The following is a 12,351-nucleotide window of genomic DNA, read 5'->3' on the forward strand; positions in this document are numbered from 1 at the left end:
CAAACTCCACACAGGAAGGCCAGAGCTGGAATCGAACCCTGCACCACAGCGCTTTGAGGCCATTGTGCTAACCACTCGTCCACCATTCCGCCACGCTAACTTCCATTGGAACCAAATGAGTTCAGAAATTTAATAAAACCTCATGTACAATTCAAGAAGGCTGAGTATTCGGCCAAGTCCGACCAGTGCGCTCAACATGAATCTCTGCATCAAATTACAACATCATTTAAAACTGAAGTCTGAATAGATACAACCTTCATTGAAACCCACTAGAAGAACTATAGAACCTTGCCTACAATTGCATCAAATGCCACTAAAACTCCCCTTAGTGTAGGAGGGACTGTTTTCTGGTCAGACAATTAGTCACTGAATCCAAGTTCTTCCATTCTAATTCCGTCTGCTGGCACAGGAAAGAAAACCACCTGCAGTTGACAGCCTTCACCTTCCTATTCACGGCTGCTCAAGTGGTTTCTTCCTCTGGATTGATCCTTTTGAAGAAACAGATAAATATCGGACATTTTATATGCTGCACATTAAATTTACATGGCTTGTTACAGTAATGTAACAACAAGTCCGTGAACATTTTAGAATTTGAACTGACAGAAATGTATGACAAAAGAGGGATTTACAGCTGAATTAGCTCAAGAGTTGCACATTCAAGCTCCCGCTCCATGTTGAAGAAGCATCTGAAGAATTTTGACAATGCCTCAACAAAACCCAGAGGCTCCTCTAAAACACAGAAAACTCTTTAATGGCTGAGATAAATGTGTTCCCTGACAGACAAAAAAACCCACATCTTTAAAGATACATTGGGTACTTTGAAAATTCTTCCCAAAATCAAGGACAATACTCATTTTAACAAGCAGCATCAGTCTTAGTGTGGCTGGCAAGGTCATCTCTGCTTTACGAGATAGCTTTGTTGCATTTACCTTAAAAACATGCAAAAATGTTGATTATAGTTATTTTAAAGGACATCCTTAACGATGAGTAGCTAGTAAGAAAATTAAAATTTTGTGTATTGACTGAGCACACATGAAAACCTGGAGTTTGCAAAGTTTCTGTGACTTTTATCACGCCCAAAAAACCTTTTAACATTAACTGTACAGTGGCTACAATCTTCACAAGAATGCATCTCATCATTAGGCCCACATAAAGACAACCGCGGCTTCATTTGACAAAAAAACTGTCATAAAACCTATTGCAACCAATCGCATCACTGACATGCACTTCACTTGTGCTCGTCGGCTGCTCGTGAAATTTAGCTATTGAAATCAGCATTACAATTTGCATTTGCATTTTATACAATATTTCCTTTTATGATTCACAAGTGCCTCCAATGCTCTTCTCTCTTGAAACCTGAGCCCCAAATGTTATAGTTTTTACTTTTTTTGTTTGTTTGTTTTGGTGAGGTGATGAGGATACGCCTGCTTTAAGATGGTGAGTGCGGTAACAGTTTAACTTCAGAGACTCACCACATGTGCCCCTGTGTTGACAGGAATCGTCACTGGCATGCCAACATCGCCACACAAATAGTTCTCTCATTGTGAGCCAATTATCCTCTGAGCCACAATGACTGTGTGAATTCAATCGTAAACATAATGGAACAAACCAATGTACCATTCTTCTCTATGTTTATCGTGTGGAACAGCAAGCACAATTATTGCCCTTTGTACAATAAATAATCAGCTTTCCACTTCTTTATGATTATCAGATTGGGTTGTGACAATTCATTAAATGAATGAACAATTATGTAGGAAAAGCAATACTACACAGCAATGAAACAAATCATGTCAAATGAAGCAATTTAATCACAGATAATTTTTTAATTTCCAAAATGTATAAAAATTGCCTGGGGAAATGTATGACCTTCCATATATGCTCTCAAAGTACAGAGGTTGTTGTCTGTATATAATTAATGGTGATATACCATGAGCAACTCCCTTTTTTTTTGGTTTTAACACAGTTTTTTTCAATAACAATGTTTTTCAGCTTGCTGCCACAACCTATTTGCCCGAAGGACACCAAGGCCTGACAAGTTCCATATGTAATGAATGTATACGTTTTAGTGCCATCGGGGAGTCTGCTTTCAATGATTTCCTCATTCAGGCACCAATCTTTGCTACTGTCATGACCCGTTCGGTCATGTCATGTCTTTGTTTTGTTGTCCCAGCTGAGTGGGGGCGTTTCCTCCAGCGCTCGTTCCCTTCCCTTGTCATCGTTGCATGAGAGACGCGCCCACCAGCCACACACCGGTTCCTCATCAGTCACGCAGCTGTGTCACATTGACTGTCAATCACCCGGACTACTTAAGCGCTCAGGACCGTCGGCTTGTTGTCGGGACATTGCTTCCTTTCCCTGACTGTCACGGCCGATTCCTGGTCTCGGTCTCGGTCTCGGTCTCGGTCTCGGTCTCGGTCTCGGTCTCGGTCTCGGTCTCGGTCTCGGTCTCGGTCTCGGTCTCGGTCTCGGTCTCGGTCTCGGTCTCGGTCTCGGTCTCGGTCTCGGTCTCGGTCTCGGTCTCGGTCTCGGTCTCGGTCTCGGTCTCGGTCTCGGTCTCGGTCTCGGTCTCGGTCTCGGTCTCGGTCTCGGTCTCGCTAAAGGAATATAAGAGTTGGAGCTTAACGTAGTTCATTAGATGTTGCTGCATCCTGTGTATGAAAGAGTGAGACTGTAAAGTGCTGAGCGTGTGACTGGTGGAGCGGAACAGGGTATGTGGTGCAGGAATGTGCAAGAATGGAATGTTTTAGAAGCAGACGGTGCTGAGCGAGACGAGATGACTCGGGGGGCAGTGGCTGAAGGAGCAGCCATCAAAAGATCACAACCAGGAGGAGCCACCACGGGATTCGGCGGGGGAGAAAGACCAATGAGAGCAAGCTAAAGTTAACTGCCTCAAACACATAGCCAATAGAATCATGCCAGGATGCCTTTGTCTCTGTTCCATTTGCATATTGTATAGTTTGAATCATTACTGGGCAACTCGGATGCAGAGTACATCTGCTGGTGGCAACAGAGGCGTACGGAGTTGTATTGAGAGGGACCCGAGATCCAGGTGCCATGTAGAAAATCTGTATTGGGAATAAATCCACTTTGTGCGTGAAAATGCCGGCTTCCTGATACCTTTCTATTGCAGAACGAGCGCGCATATTGTTGGATGAGTGGGAGTTGGGTAAAGTCACAAATTGGAGTCAGATTACTAATTTGAGTTTACATTGGTTTAAAATTAAATTCTAACATTGATTTAACGCTAAATTCCAACAACGCGCATAAATTATTTATTCTCTCTTTCTCCTTCACCTCGCTACAAGCGAGCCTGACAGCTACGAAGTGGACTTTAACGTTGGCCTTAGTCTTCAAAGGTCAGATGAAACTGGGCAACAACTAGACTGGACATATGATATCGCACATTACATATTATATTATTATTATTATTATTATTATTATTGTTTAAACTTGGAAAAAAAACAAGGGCAGATTTGGAGTCAGTGCAAAATAATCATCTAGAAAGGTTTATTTGTATATCTGATTGACACATTTTGGGAATATATGTTGACCATTGTAATGCAGGCAATGTAATAGTTGATGACAACTTGTTTTCCCTGCATGTGACAAATAATACTGTTTTTATCATTGTCACATTACTTTGGGGTAGTTACATGGAAAAAAAATCTCCCTGTAATGCTTGGTGAGCTTATTTTACTCAAATCTGTGAAATAAGAATAAAAAAAAAACAAAAACATTTTGTTTACCTTTGACCTCACCTCACTGATCTTAAATGACTCATTTGAACACACACACTGAACGTTGAAAGAACATCACCACTCTTTTGACTAAGGTACAAAGTATAGATGATGGTGGGCGGTCAAGGCCTACTCTGCTGGCCTAACAATGAAGAAATCATGATCATATTTGTCATATTTATATGACATAAATTACAGTGTTGAATTTTAGTGTTGATGACTGTAAGGCCTTCTCGCTGGCCTTACGTTAAAGATGATGGACGTGGCTTGTGATCGGATACACACTCGTGACGGGGCAGAGCTATGCGGAATCAACACACCAGAAAGTCGTAACTGGCAACCGTTTGGAAATCTAAAATATATTCTTGCTTTTTTAAACCACAATGGCCGAAGGACTGAAAAATGTGGATTTAATTGCAGATACACTTCCGAGGACATTTTCAAAACGGTCCTTTTAAGAGAAGCTAGGTCATCCAACACTCACTCTAGAATGTTTCTGTATATTATTTCTCCAGCCGTGGGGTCATAAATGATGGTTTTATGAGGTGGATTTATTCATGTCAGACAAAGTAGGACTTCCCTGAAGGCCTACGTGTCAAATGCACGGCCTGCCACTGATAGAAGATAATATAGAATAATTTTGATATTGCATTAGCTCTCTTTATTTAATGGTGAAGGGGGAGTGAGGACTAGTATAATTATAGTATCAGAAGGCTCTAGGTTTAGGAAATTTTTAATCTTCAAAGAGACAAGAGGCACAAAGGCTAGTCAGATATCAGGCATTCCCATGAGGACTGTAAAAATTTTATGGTCTCCCCATTCTCAGGAGACGAAATTACTTGTATATCTCGAGTTGACCATCTGACTTTGAAAGAGACATGTTGGCGCACCATTTTTATGGAGAAACTTCTTTTGACATCAACCTTATTTGGCAAGAATAAGAAATTTTTACAATCAACTATGTGTTGATTTTTTCTTTCCGTCACCAATTCAGACTCGCTCAGCGGCTGCAGAGGGGCGCTGGGACAGGACCGCTATTCAAATCATTACACTCTAAATGAAAAGTACTGTTTAGATAGTGAGGGGGCACTTAATTGTGAGGTGTATGGGAATCTACAAATTTGAAGGAGAGGTCATGTTCATTTTTTTTCTTTTGACGTAGAACTGCTTATCAATGTCTAATTCGCACTCAAAGGCACAGTATTCAGTAAGCAATATGTTTTTTTTTATTAATACACACAGGTGTAATTTGGAGTGCCCTTGTATAGAAGGGCAGTTCGTTTATTAGCTGCAGGAAAAGGGCAACACACAAGTTGAAACACCTCCCAGCCTGATGTTATGCAGTTCTACACGACTCCAACCATGATTTTTCTCTTCCCTTCAAATGAACTTCATTTGCCTGCGCAGGTGTACCTAATAGTGTGGCCATTGAATGCTCAGTGCACTATGAAAAGGACGTGTAAGATGCTTCGAGCAGCCAAGATTGGACTTGAAACAAAGTAACAAAAACAAACAAAGAAACACACAAAAAATAATGGTTGAATCATATTTGCTATGCGATTTTTTTTTTCAAGATTGACCATTCTGCATTTATCATTAACTGGTCTAGCCTGGCAGAGCTCATGCATAACTTATTTTGATTGGAAATTGGTTTTATCTGAATGCTGCTGTCATTAAGAGGTGGACATGTTCATGAAGATTTATGGGCTCTCAAATTCCATTCTCACTCAATGTTTTGAAATCCTCCAGATGTTGCAATGCTGATTGTATTTTTGAATTCCTAAAGGTATTTATTTCACTCAGCTCTTCAAACGTTGGGGATTTTTGGCAAAAGGCTCATAATGAAAGGTATGACATTAAATATTGCAATTGTATGTAACTGTAGCTGGAAGATACTGTTTTGCATTTCTGTCCACATAACGTACGCACATAAATGTAACGGATGACAGTTGTGTCTTGAAGGTTTGTTGGCTACAAAATTTATACTTACCTCTCAGAACTAAGTGATTACTGTGGTCTGTTGTTTGACTGCTAAGGCAGGATGTCCAATTATTCAGCCTTATGCTGCACTCGCTCTTCAGAAAAATCATAGCCAAATGCAGATATCTGTGGGCATCTATTCATAGATTAAGTTCAGGTTTGTCGATGACAGAATAACAGCAGGGCACCATTTGGAAGAAAAAATTATTTGCCATTTCAGGTTTGGCAGCTGCACACATGGTATCGCGTGATGGAGCTCAGTTTACACACTGTAATTGGACTGCACATATAACCAAGGACTGTTTATATTAGGCTGGCCCAGGGCTTTCGCCGCATAATGTGACCTGTGCAGATTATAATAAAAATGGTCAATTGTTTTTATGAAAGGGATCATCCGGCCGGAATGGTAAATTGTTCACTGACGAGCACAATTAATGTATTGAATTTTTTTTCAACAGTTTTTGATATAAGCTCGCATTTTCAATTTCAGTAATTTGTTTTAGAGAAATGAGTAAATAACTAACGACCTTACAACCGCCCTCCAAGTATTTTAGTGTAATATGGATTACACTTCACTCTCCCAGTTCATTCTTCTGATTGTATAGGCATGTACTGTAATTTTTGATGCCAACATAAAATGAAGTGGATAACATAATCTCAGAAAGGCCAAAAACGCAGGACATACTGTACTTAATGAGGTGACCTGTCCCTCTCTGCTCTTTCAGTACGTAACTAGGGTATTTTGTGAAATTGTTTGATGGCTGTTCAAAAAGTGGCAGTGAAATGCAAAGGAAGAATCATATTTTGGGGGACTCGGTCAAAGTGTTTTTTCTCAGGACAAATTCTGAATAAAAATACTTTATACATCGTGGCAGGTTTGAAGACCAAAATGCAAAGAAGCAAGTGAAGCAAGGCAGGTGTGCTATGATAACTTAATGGATCTGGCCAGCCCGAGATGGCCCATTTTTCACGAACAAGCTCAGTTTATATACATATATATATATATATATATATATATATATATATATATATATATATATATATATATATATATACAGTAATACCCCGGTTATCGCGGTTAATGGGGACCGAGACCACCCGCGAAAACTGAAAATCCGCGAAGTAGCGGCGCACCTTAAAAAATTCTTAAAAAAAAAAAAAAATAATATATATATATATATATATATATATATATATATATATATGGGTAGAGAGAGAGAGAGAGTGAAATTCATGTTATAACAAAAAAAAAAAATATATTATTAAAACTTATTTTTTTTATTCCCCAGCCATTATTTTCGTATTTATTCAATTACTTCTTTTTGTATTTATTTAATTACTTCGACTTTTACCTGCTGGTACGCCGTCCGGTGTGCCCTGTGAATGTTATGATCCTCCAGCAAAGGTGGTGATACAAAGATATTTATTATAATCACAATATAGTCAGTGTAATCAGCGCGTCTCGCAGCAGCTGACGGCATGGCGCGAGACGATCGCTGGAGGAACGCCCACACAGCTGAAAAAACAAAAACACACGCGGCATGACAGGCACGGATCATGACATTGAAATGAAAGGTGGCATTCTTCATTTGTTTATTTATTCATTCATAACTGACAGCCTCACGCTCCGCTCGTGCCCGGGCGGAAGAGGTGCTCCTATTCGGCTTAACTGTGACACACGCCCGCCCTCCTCCCCCGGAGCTTCCATTCGGTTAAACTTAGGGGCCGCTTGGAACCGCCCGTGCCCGGGGAAGGTGCTCCTCTTCGGCTTACTGTGACGCGAGCATGCCCTCCTCCTCCGGAGCTTCCATTCGGTTAAACGTAGGGGCCGCTTGGCACCGCCCGTGCCCGGGGAAGGTGCTCCTCTACGGCTTTACTGCCACGCACGCCGGCCGGAGCTCTGGTACGGTCCGGACCGCGCGAAACGTCGCCACCAATCGTGTCCGGGGGAACGTGCTCTTCTTCGTCCACTCTCTTCTTCGTCCACTCTCCTCTTCGGCGCACGCCGGCCGTCTAACCGCTCCAGCGCCCCCTCGTGCCGCTCGGCGAAACTACAATGCCCCCGAATATTTTTTAGACCCGCGAAGCACTGAACCCGCGAAAGGTGAACCGCGAAGTAGCGGGGTTTCACTGTATATATATATATATATATATATATATATATATATAAGGGACCCTGACAATTTGTCATAAATTTTATGACAATAAAAAAAGAAATCACTACAAGACGAGAGTCTTTTAGGGTATTTTAGTACTGATGTCATTTTTACATGCAAGCCTATTATATAAGTGTCAATGCTAAGAACATCCAAGTGTCCCTTTAACAAAATCTATTACCCAAAAACAAAACAAAAGCAAGGGTACTGGGGTAAGATCAAAATCCAAACTCAACAAATCAGTACTCAAAGACAAGACAAGTGGCCGAGAGAGCTTACTGGAAGACTCAAGGGACCGGGTTGATGAGCACAAATGGCGACGATAGACCTGGAACTGGAACTGACATGAACAACATGAAAACAAGATATAACAAAACAAAACCAGTCCAAACAAACACTGTTCATGACACTAGTAGTGTTATGCACAAGAAAACATAAATCCAAAACCAAGATAGAGAGACAAGCCGAGACTCCAACTCTTCCAGAGAAGCAAGATCTTTAAAATGTGGTTTCAACAGGCTACCACACTCAGAAAAACTAAAAACTGTTCCAAACACGTGGTTATGTTGTTGTGCGGACACGAATGGAGACATCCAAATAAAGACATCAACAAATGCTGAATGCATATGGTTTATTGTTGATGAACATGTTGGGAAGGAGAACAATTTGTTAGTTAGGGTCAGGCTCTGTGCTCAGTTTAGCTTGAGTGTCAACATAAAGAAGGAGTCGGTTCACATTCATTTGGGGGAACCTCGATATTCCCCCCCCAAAAAAAGAACAACAACAAAAAAAAATCATTTCGAGCATGTGCATTTTAAAAGAATCACCGGGTTACACATTTACTCTGCATCTCAAATCAAACTCGAACTCTCCCACTTCTATTTCCGTTTTCACTTAACAGAGTGAATGTTGACACAAATGTATTGTTATCTGGAAGCTAAACTCTCAAGTCTTCCACATACACTCTGGAGGTCAAAGGTCAATAGACACTGACAAGAGGAAGAAGTTTGATACATGACGAATGGCCAATGGCCAATATTTTGACAAGAAAAGTGTCAGAGTGATGTTGGCGAGTCCTCGATGGGAGTAGCCACTCCTGCCAGTATACAACTCTAGGGCTGGGCGATATGGACAAAATTTAATATCTTGATATTCATGCCAGATTTCGCAATAATGACATGAGAACTATATTACTACGAAAACTAAGCATTTAAATAAATAAATAGCAAAATATCAATCTAAAAGGATGTTTTTTTGTTTTTTATTAAATCATTATTGACTGTCATCAACATTAACAAATTGAGCAGTTAAAAAAAGATTTAAATTCACATTGTACTGCAACTGTACGATAAATAATTTAATCCTACAACAAAAGTGTTTGTGTGCGTGAGTGTGTGTTTGAACTGCATCAGTGTGTGTGTGTGAAGTTTTATACCAATTTGTGCATTTGTGAATTGATGCAATATAGTATAGGGCACGATGCTTGCGAACCCGACTAGGACCGGCCCTTCGCACAAAATAACACTTCGCCACTCACCAACGCACTTTGGGCAATTTAATGTGTGACCTCCCTGGATGTGAACTGTGCCAGCCACAAGGTGGGAAAAAATCCCACGCAACCACACTCACAAGTCAGGCCAGTGTTCCACTACACCATAAGTGACCCCATTTTATAATGAAACCCTCCTGCGATCTCCAACTTCTTAATTGATGATCCAAGTGTCGGGAAGGACCTTTTCTGCCAAGGTGCCGTGTCCATAAACACATGGATGAGTTGAGAGAACTCAAGACGCTAAGCAAAACATCTGCCCAAACAAATAATGGTCCAATAATGTTCTTTTTAAGTTTTCTGCACATACTCACAGACGATGGCGGGATCTGGTCCATCCTCCACTTGCGAGATAGTGTCATTGAATGATGGCCTACCACGGTGGGCGTACATGTCAGTATGTGTGTGGCCCCCTGTCAGGAATGTTGAGTATTTGTTTGTCCACTTCTGTTTGCTTGCAGTGGGTCTGTGTGCACAAAATCTTTGGGTCATTTAGAAGTAGAGGCTCACCGCTGACCTCCTAATGAAGTTCTCATGTTCCACGTTACTGCCGGACAGACAGTGTAATTGAAGACGCAAAGCTGCTTGTTGTTTTTTATTCTCTGATCAGCATACTTTGTGCATCTGTGGCTATGACGTTTGGCGATGGTTTATAATTTTATGGTATATTAAAGTAATAGATTTTAGTTAGTTTGGCTCTACAACATACTGATGATCTTGAAGAATGTCATTCAAACTAAATCCTATTTGAACACTTGTCACATTTCATCCAGGGGCAATTTACACATTTTGACATATCAAATTGACAGTAGAACATTCATATTTGTGGAATGCATTTGAACGCTGGATTTGAAGTTTGGAACTTTTCAATTCCAATTGAAGCTTTCCTTATGTGAGGTTAGTTGTTCCACAAAAGAGTCTGCTCAACAGAGCCAGTTGAAAAGAAATGTCTTCTGCTCATCTTGGCCATGACTGGAGAATCCCATCATAAGTGACATACCCCAAATTGCTATGATGGCTGCACATCTGCTTTATATTTCTCTTTCCTGCGCCACGTAAACTGAGTTGTCATCATTACAGCCAAAGGGAAGGAGGCCCTGCAATTCGAGTACAACGGTGTGCAGACTGGGTCCACTTATACAAAGTTCTATCTACTTTGCAATAAAACATGTTGTAAATGAAGTGAATATACCCGCAATTGATTTTCTCAGTAATGCAGATGACAGGAATGAGATCGAAACTTCACATACTTCATTCAAAACAGATTATTGGATGCTCACTATTTACACAACTTTGGCCCATGCCTGAAATAACGTCACCCAACAATGCAGTTTTGGTTGAGTGAATCACCACATTTTATAATTGCAGTGCAATGTCCAGTTGGCCTGAATGATGGAGTCATTAAATGGTACAGTCCCAAGAGAGCGGATCCGCCTACTATATAATGTCTGTATGCAGGTAATTATGAACGTTAATATTTGCCATATGCAATTTTTGTATATAATATACATTTTATAATAATACTGAAATTATGTCATGGTTATGTCATAACTGCATTATTACATACAACTGCAGTATGTCAAACCATCAAAAAGATGTAAATGTAGGATTATGTTATGGACATCAAGGCTGACTTTATGGGAAAAATGTGTGAAGACAACACTTGAAATAAAATTAAACTGAGTAGAAAACACACGTATCTGTGGTCGTCAGTATTTTTCTGTTCTGGAAAATTAGCCCTCAGTGACCGAGTCCAACTTTCCTCTCATGTAAGCGTTTGATGATCCTTCTTTTTCACACACTTCTAAGGAAAACATCCTTAAAGTGTCGAAGCCAGGGGAATTCACACAAAGAGTCAGACTTGATATGACAACTTGTGTGGTTGTTTTGCTGTGTCACAATCACTCATCCTGCTTTGTATTTTTTTCCCGGACACGGGACGGGGGAATTCAAAGTTGTTTTGCGCGACTCAAGAGCAATGACGTTGTTTTTTTAGTGCAGAAATCAACAAAATACTTGTGTGTTGATCTGTTTAGGGTCCGAGCAAAGGGGCTAGCTTGCTAACCCTCACAACTGAGCCGCCGGCATATGTAAACATTGCGTCATCTGATTAATGTTTATTTTTTATCACTCACCAGAAAATTGCGGAATTATTTGCATATTTGCATACGGACATTTGCACTTTGTAGTGCAGCCATATGGCTCTTGACACAGGTTTTTCCTGGGCAATTTTGATAGACGAATTGGCCTTTTGCCAGAGTGTCAAATCTGTGAAATGTTTACCACACATTCCCCATTTCAACTTGTCAGTGGCAATGTGGCAAATGGGGAGCCTTAATTCTGCATGTCTCAGCATTTTTGGCCATGGCAAAAGATAGTTGCTTACGGTCAACCAAACTTTGAATTGCCAACCCTCTATCAAAAGTGTTGATTGGTGAGGAAAACACCCAAAGCTCTGTGTCAAAGGTCCTGTACTATCTTTCGTTGTCACAGAGTTTCTTGCTGAGAAGGGTCAGTGGCTGCCAGGCCATTGTTAACACACCAATCCCAACGCTGCATTGTCTATTGTGAGCGTGACAAGCAACAGATGTATCAGCAGATGCGCGTCAGCCACTATGGTTTTAGATGGCCGGTACACCTCGTTTACCACCATGAGGTATTGTACAAGGAGCGCAAGAGGTAGTTCACTATAGCCCGGAACACCCCCAGAGATGGTTTAGCATGAGAAACACATGGCAGTCACCACCATGAATGGGAGAGCTACAGCCGCTTGTGAAGTGATGTGGTTGGTTAGGAATGGTTCTGACGACCAGTTGAACTCGCACTCGGCCAAGTTGACGATGAGGCTGTCTTATTCAGTCAGAGTGAGTTATTGTGAAATGCGCTATATAAATAAAGTTGTATTGTATTGTATTGTTTTGTATCATGC

This window comes from Idiotropiscis lumnitzeri, chromosome 4, assembly GCF_059441095.1.
Source record: "Idiotropiscis lumnitzeri isolate Australia: NSW breed Sydney's pygmy pipehorse chromosome 4, RoL_Ilum_1.0, whole genome shotgun sequence".
Taxonomy (NCBI): domain Eukaryota; kingdom Metazoa; phylum Chordata; class Actinopteri; order Syngnathiformes; family Syngnathidae; genus Idiotropiscis; species Idiotropiscis lumnitzeri.